At 35.0% G+C, this 12,500-nt stretch overlaps 1 protein-coding gene across 2 annotated transcripts in view; it reads right to left on the reverse strand.

Moving 5' to 3' along the window:
* The window catches only part of LOC135215383 (uncharacterized), a 517,130-nt gene that overhangs the window by 138,264 nt on the left and 366,366 nt on the right, over positions 1 to 12,500 (reverse strand). For both annotated transcript variants that reach the window (XM_064249962.1, XM_064249961.1), the window contains exon 3: positions 7,752 to 7,790. The gene's annotated coding sequence lies outside the window, so the exon portion shown is untranslated. The remainder of the gene's footprint in view (positions 1 to 7,751; positions 7,791 to 12,500) is intronic.

The following is a 12,500-nucleotide window of genomic DNA, read 5'->3' on the forward strand; positions in this document are numbered from 1 at the left end:
ACACATGCTGAGTAACTTGAAACAGAAAAATGAATATATTAGTATATATATATATATATATATATATATATATATAATATATATATATATATATATATATATATATATGATATATATTTTTTTTTTTCCAGTAACATTTTTGCCCACCAACTTCACAATGCTTTTCTCGCATTGTCTAAAAAATATTGTTAACTTTTTTATTTTATTTCGATTAATACTTTCACTTATTAAATTATATATCTCTTTTATTAAGTATCATACTAATTTGAAATATATGTCCATCCAGTAGTAGATGCTTTGTAGTCTTTCTTATCGTTTTCCTTTCAATTCTCTCTACTACATTTTAACAGAAAATCTAGGATACTTCTCCTCTTGCTTTGGTGTAAGGCAAAGTATAAATTCCCGGGGAGACTACGTTAATAAAGACTAAAGTGTCACATGCAAAACATTCTGATCCGTGGATAATATGAAGATAATAAAGATAAAAAAAAAAACACCACTCGTGACACACTTGTGGGGCGATGCTAATACTTTTTAACCTGTTTTTCTTAAAAGTAATCACCTGATTTGATGTCAGCAATTTACGCAACTGGTTCAATGCCGTGTATTTGGCGTTATGGTAACAGGAGGTATATCACACAAAAACGAAGATACCAGTTATTATGAGAACTGAGGATCTCGTTAAGGGCTAGTTTACCGAAACAGCTGGAAATTTGATGAAGGGTGTATGAGAGAGAGAGAGAGAGAGAGAGAGAGAGAGAGAGAGAATGGAATTAGTAATGTTAGTGTTTGTTTTAATTTCAAGTTTCAACAGTATTCCTATTTTAACGAAATTTCTATTTGCATTGCTGGATCAAAGTTCAAATTAGCCAGCCATTAGGACGCCCACTGTAAGTTAGGTGCCGTGATAAAAGTTCTACACATTATTTTTAGTTTTATTGTTTCTGAGATTTCAATATTCAACTCGTAATAATGATGAGTAATCAAATTAATGGGGCAAGAAATCTTGAACGATAATTAATTGCAGAATAAATGTCAGAAAAAAATGAAGTAACTCGCACTTTGCAATTACATTGAGAGATAAAAAAAAAGGTTGGCGTATGTCAGGCGCTGAGAGTCATTTGAGGCAACAAAGTGAAATAAAAAACGAACAAAAACTCAATCAGCCAAATGTTGAACACGTTTGTTCCAGTGGATGCCATTCGTACGCTCCAATGGTAATAGAAAAAGTTCTGTGCGTGGCTTCGTCTGGTAAAAAGTCATGAAAGATGTGGAATGTGAGGAAAATCACGTTAAAAGACCCTTGACTAACATAAGTGAATTTGGAAAGCTCGGTCAACAGAAAGATCCTACCATATTCTCATATAACAGCTCTCGTGAATAGCTAATTTATACGAGCTGTCGCAAAAGTCAAAGAAAAGTCTCTTAATTCGTAATTAACATATATGACTTCCTGTAGGACACGAATCGAATATCAAACGGATGTGCATCCTGGCCTCCCAATTTCTCGTAGGTGGCCAGCATTCATCCCGGATACTCGTGTATGCAATTTACGTATCCGGTGACACTTCTGTCGAACGCCACATGCATCTTCGAAGTAGGCGAGAAGCGAGATAAAGTAGAGGCAATGTCACATTGACGACAGACGTCTAGAGATGGCTACTTCTCTGGTACTTTTATTTTTACGTTACTGTATGGATTTTAAGAATATATGTCTAAAATTCCAGGGTAACCCTCCTAGAAATAAACGAAAGTATACAATTATGGGAAACGTTTAGAATTTAAGCACAAAAAAGCCAAAGTCACATGAAATAATAAAAAACAAGGTGAAAAATTAAAATTTCTGTATCAGAAAGCAAAGTAAAATTAATGAACGGATTGTAACTCTCTCTCTCTCTCTCTCTCTCTCTCTCTCTCTCTCTCTCTCTCTCTCACTATGATATTAATCTGCTAAATTAAGACATTTGTTTATGTTTGTAGTAACTCTGTCTCGGTAAGCTAAATTGTACAAATGATAAAAAATCATTATCATCGTCACCATCAACACTTATTCATAATGGAGCAATTTTGTGGAATAAATAAACAAATGGAAAACTTTAAAATAAAAAATAAGATTAATCATTGTTGTTTAATAAAGGAATAAGCTAGCAATTGTTATTTCATTACAAATACAGTTTGCAGGAACATTTTGAAAATAAAATAAAATGATATAAATGAAACTTTCCGCTTTAGTTGTGCATTGTTCTCTTCACATTTTTCATCTGATATAACACAAAATGACAGTCACCTATCGAAATGAGTTTATGGTCAAGAATGTAGCTATTATAAACAATATTGTTAATATGCAAAGAATTAAATTGTACATCCACCGCGTATAAATTACCTTTCGAACCGTGACTTGTCGTACAACTAACCAATTGTTCAATGTTCTCTCTCACACAAGTAATGCCAGAAAAGAGGCTGGATGGATGCCACACCTCTCGAAGAGAGAACCGCAAAGAAGATGCAACAATTCTCGGGAACAACGGAGCGGCTTCGTACTGCACAATACTCCAATTTGGCGCTAAATATGCGTCCCCATGTTAACTTAGTAACATACCATTATCAGCCAGTCTCCGGAATATTATTTTTCTTGATATAAGTATTTTTTTTTTATCTTGAAAAGATTGGCATAACACGAGGAAAAAAAAAACCGGAATTGTTCCACATGACAAAGTGAATAACGTCGAATTAAAAACAACGCAGAATCCATATCATTTATAATTATAATAATTAAGTTAGAGTGTATCAAAAGTAGCAATTTAAATATATGAGGCAGGAAGCTTAAAGCAACATTGCTACATGCATATGTAACGTGACAGCTTAAAAAAAAAATAAAGGAAAAATGAACATGTATTTTCCTCCGGTATGTAACTAGATAAATAAAGTGAATTATAACATTTAAACCACATTTTAATATAGAGTGCAATACAATAACAAAATTATTTTCTCTCTCTCTCTCTCTCTCTCTCTCTCTCTCTCTCTCTCTCTCTCTCTTTCAGATACCGTTAGATTATGTAAAGATTACAATATTACTTTTCGACATACAATGTTTAAGAGTATCACTATCACTATCGCCATCAAACCCAATGAAAATATTGCAAGTTGGAGGAACTTATAGAAATGGTTAACCCGACAAAATCACAAAGAGAGAGAGAGAGAGAGAGAGAGAGAGAGAGAGAGAGAGAGAATATCACGTATGGTACCAAAACACGACACTAAACGAAGCAACCAGGTCTTAAATGTCTCTGGTCTGAAGACCAGAACAAATCTGAAAGTTAAACGAACTATTATTATTCGAGTAAAAACCTTGCTCAGACAAAAGGAAAATTAAAATAAAGAGAGAAGATAAAGAGAAATAATAAAAGCCAGAGAACATGAGGTAAAGGAGAAAAGAACTCATGAAATTTTTATGAAATTTCATGGTGAGAGAGAGAGAGAGAGAGAGAGAGAGAGAGAGAGAGAGAGAGCATCAAGTGTCACGCGGAGGTGCTTGGGCCTTGTATTTCATGCGATAGTGACCGAAATTTTTGCCCATAAAATTATCAAGAATGTCAAAATGGGTATCTTGCTCACGTGCGTATCCCACCATTTAAAAAGTCCTCAAAGTACAAGAGAGAGAGAGAGAGAGAGAGAGAGAGAGAGAGAGAGAGAGGTCACGGGATATAGTTATTCAAAAGCCAAGGAAGTGTACCCCCGGTTTCAGAGTCATAGCAAAGAGAGCGGAGGCTCCTTAATATTCAGGATTCATCTCTCGTTTCCCTTTTACCCATTTCCATGAAGATAACAAGCAAAGAGGCAAGCAGCCTCAATGTCTCCAACATACCCACACGGAAAATGTCACATAAATGGGGTACGCGACTAAGTGGTTCTCTTAATGGGGTTTATAATGGGGGTCCTGGGTTCCGTGTAATTCTATTACAGATGAGACGTTCATGCATTCCATCTCTCTCTCTCTCTCTCTCTCTCTCTCTCTCTCTCTCTCTCTCTCTCTGATTTGTTAGCTGACTGACAAACATTCATAGTGTACAGATAAAAGCACCATAATTTTTTTTTTTTGGGGGGGGGGGGGGGGGGGGTTGGGCGCGGGAGGGGGGGCGGGTGGGGCGGGGGGAAGGGGGGAGAATTCTAGTGGATCATAAAGCAATTACAGGTATTGGAAAGCCTGCAACTCGCTTTATAAATAATAACTGTTTTACACACATAGACAACACATGTACAAAAGAAAACTATACATATATATTAGAGATATATAAGTATGTACATGTGCATATATATGAAATTTGGTATGTAAATATATATATATATATACACAGATATAAACACATATGTTTATTATATATGTAAATATATCTATCTATACATACTCATATTACGTATGCATAGTTAGATGTCCCAATTTCATTTATATACTATATATAATAGTATAATATATAATTATATATATATTATCTATAATAATATATATATATATATTTCTTTGAAGTTGGATCTCGAGACTTTTTAGGTGACAAGGCGTACCAATTGTATATATTAATATTATTATTATATATTATATAATATATTATATATATAACATATATATAGTATATATTAGATACTTGGGGTGTGTATGTATATCTATATATATATATATATAATATATATATATATATAATATCTATATATATAGTATATATATATATAATATAATATATATTAGATTAGGTGTGTATTGTATAATATATTATATATAAATATATATATTAATATATAATATAATATATTATATATATAATATATTGGATACGCTTGTCACTAAAAAAGTCTCGAGATCCAACTTCAAAGAAATATGGAAGAAATCATGATGTCCGGTAGCGACCATATTTCTTTGAAGTTGGGTCTCGAGGCTTTGTAGTGACAAGCTTATCCAAAAAAAAAAGAGCAAAAAATTTGAGAAGTTAAGAGGGCATTATGGCCATTACACACACACACACACACACACACACACACACACACATATATATAGATATATATATATATAGTTTCATATACAAAGAAAAATAAAAACCAGGGACATACTTGACTGAATATCACGCATATGAAGCGTTTTTTTTTTTTTATATATATATACAGGGTGGGCCAAAAGTAGCCTCACAGTTAAAAAACAGGTAATACCGCAGTAACAGTTTATTTTTTACAAACAATTAAGTAGCAGATATGAAGAATGCTGCAACGTTGAAGGCGGAGAGTTTTAGCACTTGAGAGATTAAATGTTCCTAAATAAATGCAATTGAACTGTAAGACAAATGCACACAACAGTGCTACTTAATTGTTTGTAAAAAATAAATGTACTGCGTATTACCTGTTTTAACTGTGAGGCTACTTTTGGCCCACCCTGTATATACCAGATGATATGACAAGCAGACACAAACTCCAGAAATAAAAGCACTTTCGGCTATAGTCTTCTGTATTTGCTTTCTATTATTTCATGGTTAAATGTAGTGGGATACTCAATGACTGGAATCAAAGATAACTTGTTTTCCATTCATCAATGTAGTTCTTTATTTATCAAAGAACAATATCACCTAGAGAGAGAGAGAGAGAGAGAGAGAGAGAGAGAGAGAGAGAGATCAGGACATTTAGATCCAACGATAAAATTATTAATGGATTTGTGACGAAGCAAAGGGCGTTTTTTCCACGATAAGAAGTTTCATTATCTGATAATGGTGCCATCAACCTAACTCGGGATCTATTTCCATCTCTCATCACGGGGAAACTGCGGTTCTTTCCATGAGCATGAACATGGGGCACGCACAAACATATGTACATTCACTCATATTTTAGGTAGAAACAAGTGTAATTATGCGTAGGAATGTATTTACTGCCTACTTATACCTTAGAGAATGACTTGCCCTTATTCGCGAAATGTGCTGTGTCAATTATCTAGTTTGTATCGTCGCAGACATTCAAGGGCTTGGTGGTCATTACGCAACTAAATTACTGAATAAAACATTTCACAAACGTGCACAAATATCAGGTTATAATTTGAGTTCTTTCATTATCAAGTTTATTGCATATGAATGAATAAAGGAATTGAATGATCAGCCATATCACAGACATGTAATCTCTGAAGAAAATGTTTTTAAATATGCATATCAAAAGAGGAGGAGGAAGTAACCTATCCTATAGCAGCTTATTGTATTTTAATGGAGAAGTTGCTGGTTGCAGTGAAATCTGATCGGCACACTGCAACTTCAGCCAGCTGATTCGTAATTTACTTCATTTGTCAAACCTTCGGAAGAGAAAAATAGATCGTCTGTAGAGTAACGTTTTTGTTCATCTTTTTTCTTTAACAGTGGAAAATAACACTGAAATGAAAAGGAAAATATAAGCAAATGATTGTCTTCAGTGACGGAATAGCAGCAACAAAAAGGGAAAAAGAAACGGAGAATAAACCACACCAGAAAATAGCCATCAGCAACGTCAATAAAAAGGCAGTATTCAAAATCCAGAAACTAATAAAAGCTCCGACTTTCACAATGGAAATTTTCCGCGATTATTGCAACTGGAGGGACTCTGCAGAAATTGCTATCATCACGATGCACGAGAGGTCGCCTTTCAAGCTCCTCGCCTTCATATTATGCAAATGCGACCATAAACTCAAATAAACGTTTGCGATAAAAAGAAATCGTCGTGAATCTGAATATTCCCGGAGTTGGCCAAAACGGAGATAAGAATTTACAGACGGGGATTATACGCGTTACTGAAAGTTTGTGTCGAATCAATTCGATCTTCGGGAAAACACTGACTCCGACTTCTTCTTAGTTTCTTCAAAATATCTTCGAGTCGAGAAAATTCAGGGACAAAAAATCGCACGTTTTAAATATGTTTGACTTGATGTCTGAAATTGAGGCCGTCAAGCCAAACACTGACTGGGGCGCTGTCAGTCATTCAGCTTTTATGAGAGTGAAGAGAGGAGGTTTGAGAGGTTGGACATCAAGTAAGAAGAAAGGAAGCGCGATTGGCGATAAAGTAAACGGCTACAAGATGGGCGAAGCTTGGGGCCAAAGTGCCCCTGCAAACAACCTGCACTCATTCCTGCAGTGCGCTGCGCGATGTGCCATGACGGCACTATCCCCCTATGGGTTACATATTCAGAATGACAAACACCAACGTCATTATTAAACGAACCTAAGTTTTATCTTTATTATGAAATTATATTGCAAGTTAATCTCAAATTAGTTCTGTGATTATAGAATGCTAAATATTACATTGGCCAGCATCTGCAAAGGGTGAATTTTTTACTGGAGACCAGCGGTAATTCTGAAACATTTTGGCATATATCAATAAGATTTCTTTCTTTTATGAAAACAAAAGAGATTTTAGCTTGGAATCTAAAAAAAACCAAATTCATTTGAGAAAAAAAATATTCGGATACATCTGTCCATAAAAAAGATCTCGTTTCGTCAGCCAATAACGTGCGATTACATTCAAAACTAATTATACAATACACAAATTACGGATGAACTGGTTAGTGTCCAATAAAGCCCTCGCAGGAAGAAAAGAATATAGAAATTGCGTCAAGAAATTAAATGATTGGCAGGATCTCGAGGACAAAATCATAGGAAACAAATTAAACATGACCCTTAAATCAAAATATACAAATTAATGCCTAAGTTATGATTTTTTTGAAGGAATCACAAGATTCCCCGATTCCATAGTTCACTTACCAGATTTCACCGTAATTTCAGCATGGCTCCACTCTCGATCTGGAAAGATAAAGCAAAAAAGTGTAAACACAAAACAATGACTACGAACACTGAAAAAAGAATGAATGAATTCAAATTTGAGTCTCCCCTCTGGCCTTAATATACTAATTTAGGGAATCCTCTCAATGTAAATCGAGTCTCCTTTCCTGTTCATCTGTTTGTGTCGAAACGACACTGGAATCTCTGAAGCAAAACCGCATAACGATTCTTAAAACAGGTCTGGGGTAATAGTGAACAATAAATGAGGATACAATGATGTGAAGCTTAGACTGCATGGTAGGCAGAAGGAAGAAACTTCAACAGCTAGAACATGTGAAGAACGACTTTATAAACAGATTAAACTAATTGTAAACGAAATCAAATCAAGAAATTAAAGAAATAAAAAGGTATTCAACTGGAAGGTTTATATCTGGAAGGATAAAACTGTTGCAATACTTGGGTTGCGAAAAAATTCTAAATGTGGTCATTGCATATCATCAACTTACAAAATCCCCCACTCCATATTAAATGAATAATGTTCAAGAATGTTGATTTCCGTTGCTCTAAACGATTGTCCATTCTAAATGCTCAGCTTGTGAAAAAAAGACATATATCTACAACAAGTCACTTCTACATTAAACTTATTCAGAATGAACTGAAATTCAGAGAATTAATAGTTATTAGTGTAACTAAATACTGCCTGATAGGAGAATTTTGCAAATTATATATCCTATAATATATATATATATATATATATATATATATATATTATATATACATATAGATATATATATTCAGAGAGAGAGAGAGTGAGCAAACAACATGAATGGATTATCCTTAATATTGCAGTGGCAGAGAATGAACATGGTATTAAACGTTGTCTTATTTCTTTCTTTCCTTTTCTTAAACGTTCGTTTAGAAAGAGCACACACAAATATATATATACACACACACACACACACACAGACAGACTATATATATATATATATGATATATATATATATATATATATATATATATATATATAGGCAGATGTACCACCGGAAGAATAAAATTTTATGAATCCTGACTGTTTCCACCTTTAACTAACTATGGCATGTTCAAGAAGACTAAGACGCTTATAGTATTAAATATATATATATATATATATATATATATATATATATATATATATATATATATATATAATGTATATAAATGTGTGTGTGTGTGCATGATAACTCCAAAGTTCTGAAGAACTTTGAAGTACACGTAGAATTTAAAAACAACTGTACAATGAAACTAGCATTAACACCGGTTAAGGGTTTGATTTTATAAGCTTCCTAGGGTCAAATAGGGGCCGAGTGACAAATTTTGTCTTGGTCTGTCAAGCGGTTCGGATTTCTATAGCGCACGAACATACATTGAAACACTTTTATTTTTTTATTAGATATGTGTGTGTGTATTTTTGCGTGCACGTGTGTAGTTTATATAGTTCTAATACGTACATGAATGCATGCATATATACTGACCATATAAACTTGCACATCGTAAACTTACGGTGTGCTTACATACCGCGAGATCAGCATGCAGGCATACTGGTCTGAATATTATTATGCAGAACTGGTGCTAAATAGTCTCACTACTCGCACTGCTGGGCTTTGGGCTAAAATACCAGCGTACCAGTAGCACATCTGTCAGAACTATTTTGGTGAAATTTATGCCACTGTATTTTGAATGACTAGCAATCCGTAATGCACTTCCAGACCACCCACGCTTATACTAGTAGTTTTGCTCTTCGGACGTCTTGTAGTATCTCTCAGGATTAGTGAAGATTCATTGATGAAAATCTGGGCCGTTACACAAACGTAACTCAATTTTCCTCAAACCCGTTCTTTCTTCAAATTTTGAATTCCATAATTTTCTTGATGTTGCTTTTAAATGGACTTCATACCACTCTGGTGGTAAAACATATAAGAACCTTTATATTTTAGCATTCAAGTGTCGTACTACTGGTCAGGCAGTTCTGGCATTCTCTTTCGTTTTTGAAAGAAAAGGTGGATTTTATTTATTCTGGCTGTAAACAGCAGCTTCCGAAATCTTTGGAGGCCACCGCTTCCTCCATTAAAAATCATTGCGATATGGCCCTGTGTTGTGTTTCAAGAACAGCATTTTTAATCTTAAATATTATCCATAATTATCAAGACTCAAGATTTCATAACCAACAAGCAATTTGAACAGTTCTTTGGTGTTTTTGGAATTTCGCAATTTTTGCCTCGACGTGACAACGGCAACGAACTGAACTGGGCTACTGGAGAATAAGGGAAACGCGTTAAAAATGCGCCCAAGTGTCTTCGGCGCAATCATGTTTCTTGAACAGCGGATAATCAAGGCTACCGAAAATAGATCTATCTTTCAGTGGTCCCGGACCCTCGGTCTAGTGTTGTACGAGCCGCAACCCATGAAACTTAACCATGGCCCGGTGCTGGACTGTCTGATACAGTTGCCAGACGCATAATTATGGCTAACTTTAACCTTAAGTAAATGAAAAACTACTGAGGCTAAAGGGCTGTAATTTGGTAACTTTGATGATTGGAGGGTGGATTATCAACATATCAATTTGCAGCCCTCTAGCCTCAGTATTTTTAAGATCTGAGGCCGGACAGAAAAAGTGTGGACTGACAGACAAAGCCATCTCAATAGTTCTCTTTTACAGAAAATGAAAAAGCAGCCATGAAAATCGTGACAGTAATGGCTGCCTTATAACTTTTTAAATACTTCAGAAAGTGAAACATTGCTTATCTAAATAATCAATAATAAAATAAAAATGCGTTGCAGATACGTATGGGCTGACCGACGTGTGGTGTGTAATATAGCAGGGAAAAAAATTGCAAACGTATAACACTTTCCAGCAAAATAATGTTTCAGTAATTTTCAGGGAGAAATTTTAAACTCGACGAGAACCAGGACTACTAAATTGTGTGTGTCTGAGGAATGGATCATTTTTCCGCTTCTCCCAACTCAAACTTTTCGCTTTTAATAATTTTCAATTTTCTCTTTTCTTGTATTTGCCTTTTCTGTTTGTCTTTCCAACCTGCCTGACCTCTACTTAAGGCATATGTTGTGATGACAAAGCAAGAGAGACGAGGAAGAAGAACTAGGGTTCATAGGAGGAGGAGGAGGAGGAGGAGGAGGAGTGGTTTAGAGCTCTTTATGATCTCTGACCTTTCCTGGCTGGAGAGAGAGAGAGAGAGAGAGAGAGAGAGAGAGAGAGAGAGAGAGAGGTGGATTACTATTTTCTTATTCGAATCTGTGTGTGTGTGTGTGTGTGTGTTTTGAGGAATTGAAGGAATTATAGTTAACGAAAAGAAAACTGCATACCAATATAACTTGAACCAACTTTTTGACGCACTATGCAAGAGATTGTAATACTGATTCCACATACAAGCGAATCTATAAGCATAACTTTGCCATAAATCTACTAGGGCAACACAAGTATCACAGCAATAGATTTCTCTCTCTCTCTCTCTCTTCTCTCTCTCTCTCTCTCTCTCTCTCTCTCTCAAGCTCAAGTTTTTCAAGTATTTTCGTTTCATTTCTGCTACAGAATACATATATATATTTTTCTTGCATTTTGATGATGTCATACTGAGGTGTTATCGTGGATGACAACGCCATTTCTCCATCGTTCACATAATATTTACTCTAAAATTCATGATAGAAAAATTGAATTTCCTCAAAATATACCCAAGAGGTGTCTGCTACAGCGATATCTATTTCCAATATCAAGGAAAACCCTCTGTAAATAATTCAGCAAACCTTCACACACCAGAGGAGAAGAAATAAAAAGGAAATCCGCGGTTCTGATGATAAAAACAGACATCATGAATAAATATCTCACGTTTCCCAAAAATATATCTCGGATAACCATATTTTGTTAAAAGAAAAGAGAAAAAGGAATGGACAATTGCGAGAAAATGTATAATTTCAAGTGAAATTTCTATGGTACTCGGGGTTTTAAAAAATCTGACAATGAGACACCCATCTAAAATATATGCAAGAAGTCAACCACGTGAACATGCGCAGAATGCAATCAGCCAGTTCTACCAACATTACCGATTAGGCGAGATTTACACAGACGATCATTCAAGTCAGCGCTGCCATAGACAAGAAACTGATAACCCCTCGAAATTTCCGGAATGTCCTTTTATATCATCTTTTTGAGGTTCCTAATCACACATCCGTGCTAGTAAAAGTTATTTAGAAAAAAATTTAAACATAAATAGGGAATTTTAATTCACATGAAGAAATTTTACTTCCTCGAATTACGTATCCTTAATACGACGTCTGGCTACGCTGATTCTTCTTGCTTGCGTTGGGTGGAGCCTACCTTTGTATACATCTCAGTGTTTGTTAAGTATTTCTCCTGAAGGTTTGTGTGTATATTCATGTACACTTCCATTGTATACCATCGCCGAACATTATGCAGACGTTGTTGGGCTAACCTCTAAAAATAGGGAGAAGTCCGGTTATTGAAGGACAACTCCACATGAATGTGCTTAAGTCACATGTTTACATTTTTTCCTCTGATCTAAGAGAAAAGAGGCATGACATTGACCCCGACGACTCAATAAAAAGAGAGAGAGAGAGAGAGAGAGAGAGAGAGAGAGAGAGAGAGAGAGAGAGAGAGAGAGAGCTAACATGAACATGAGAATCTTACTCATATTTTATGTTAAAAAATTTCAACATCTC

Source organism: Macrobrachium nipponense, chromosome 5, assembly GCF_015104395.2.
Source record: "Macrobrachium nipponense isolate FS-2020 chromosome 5, ASM1510439v2, whole genome shotgun sequence".
Lineage (NCBI taxonomy): Eukaryota > Metazoa > Arthropoda > Malacostraca > Decapoda > Palaemonidae > Macrobrachium > Macrobrachium nipponense.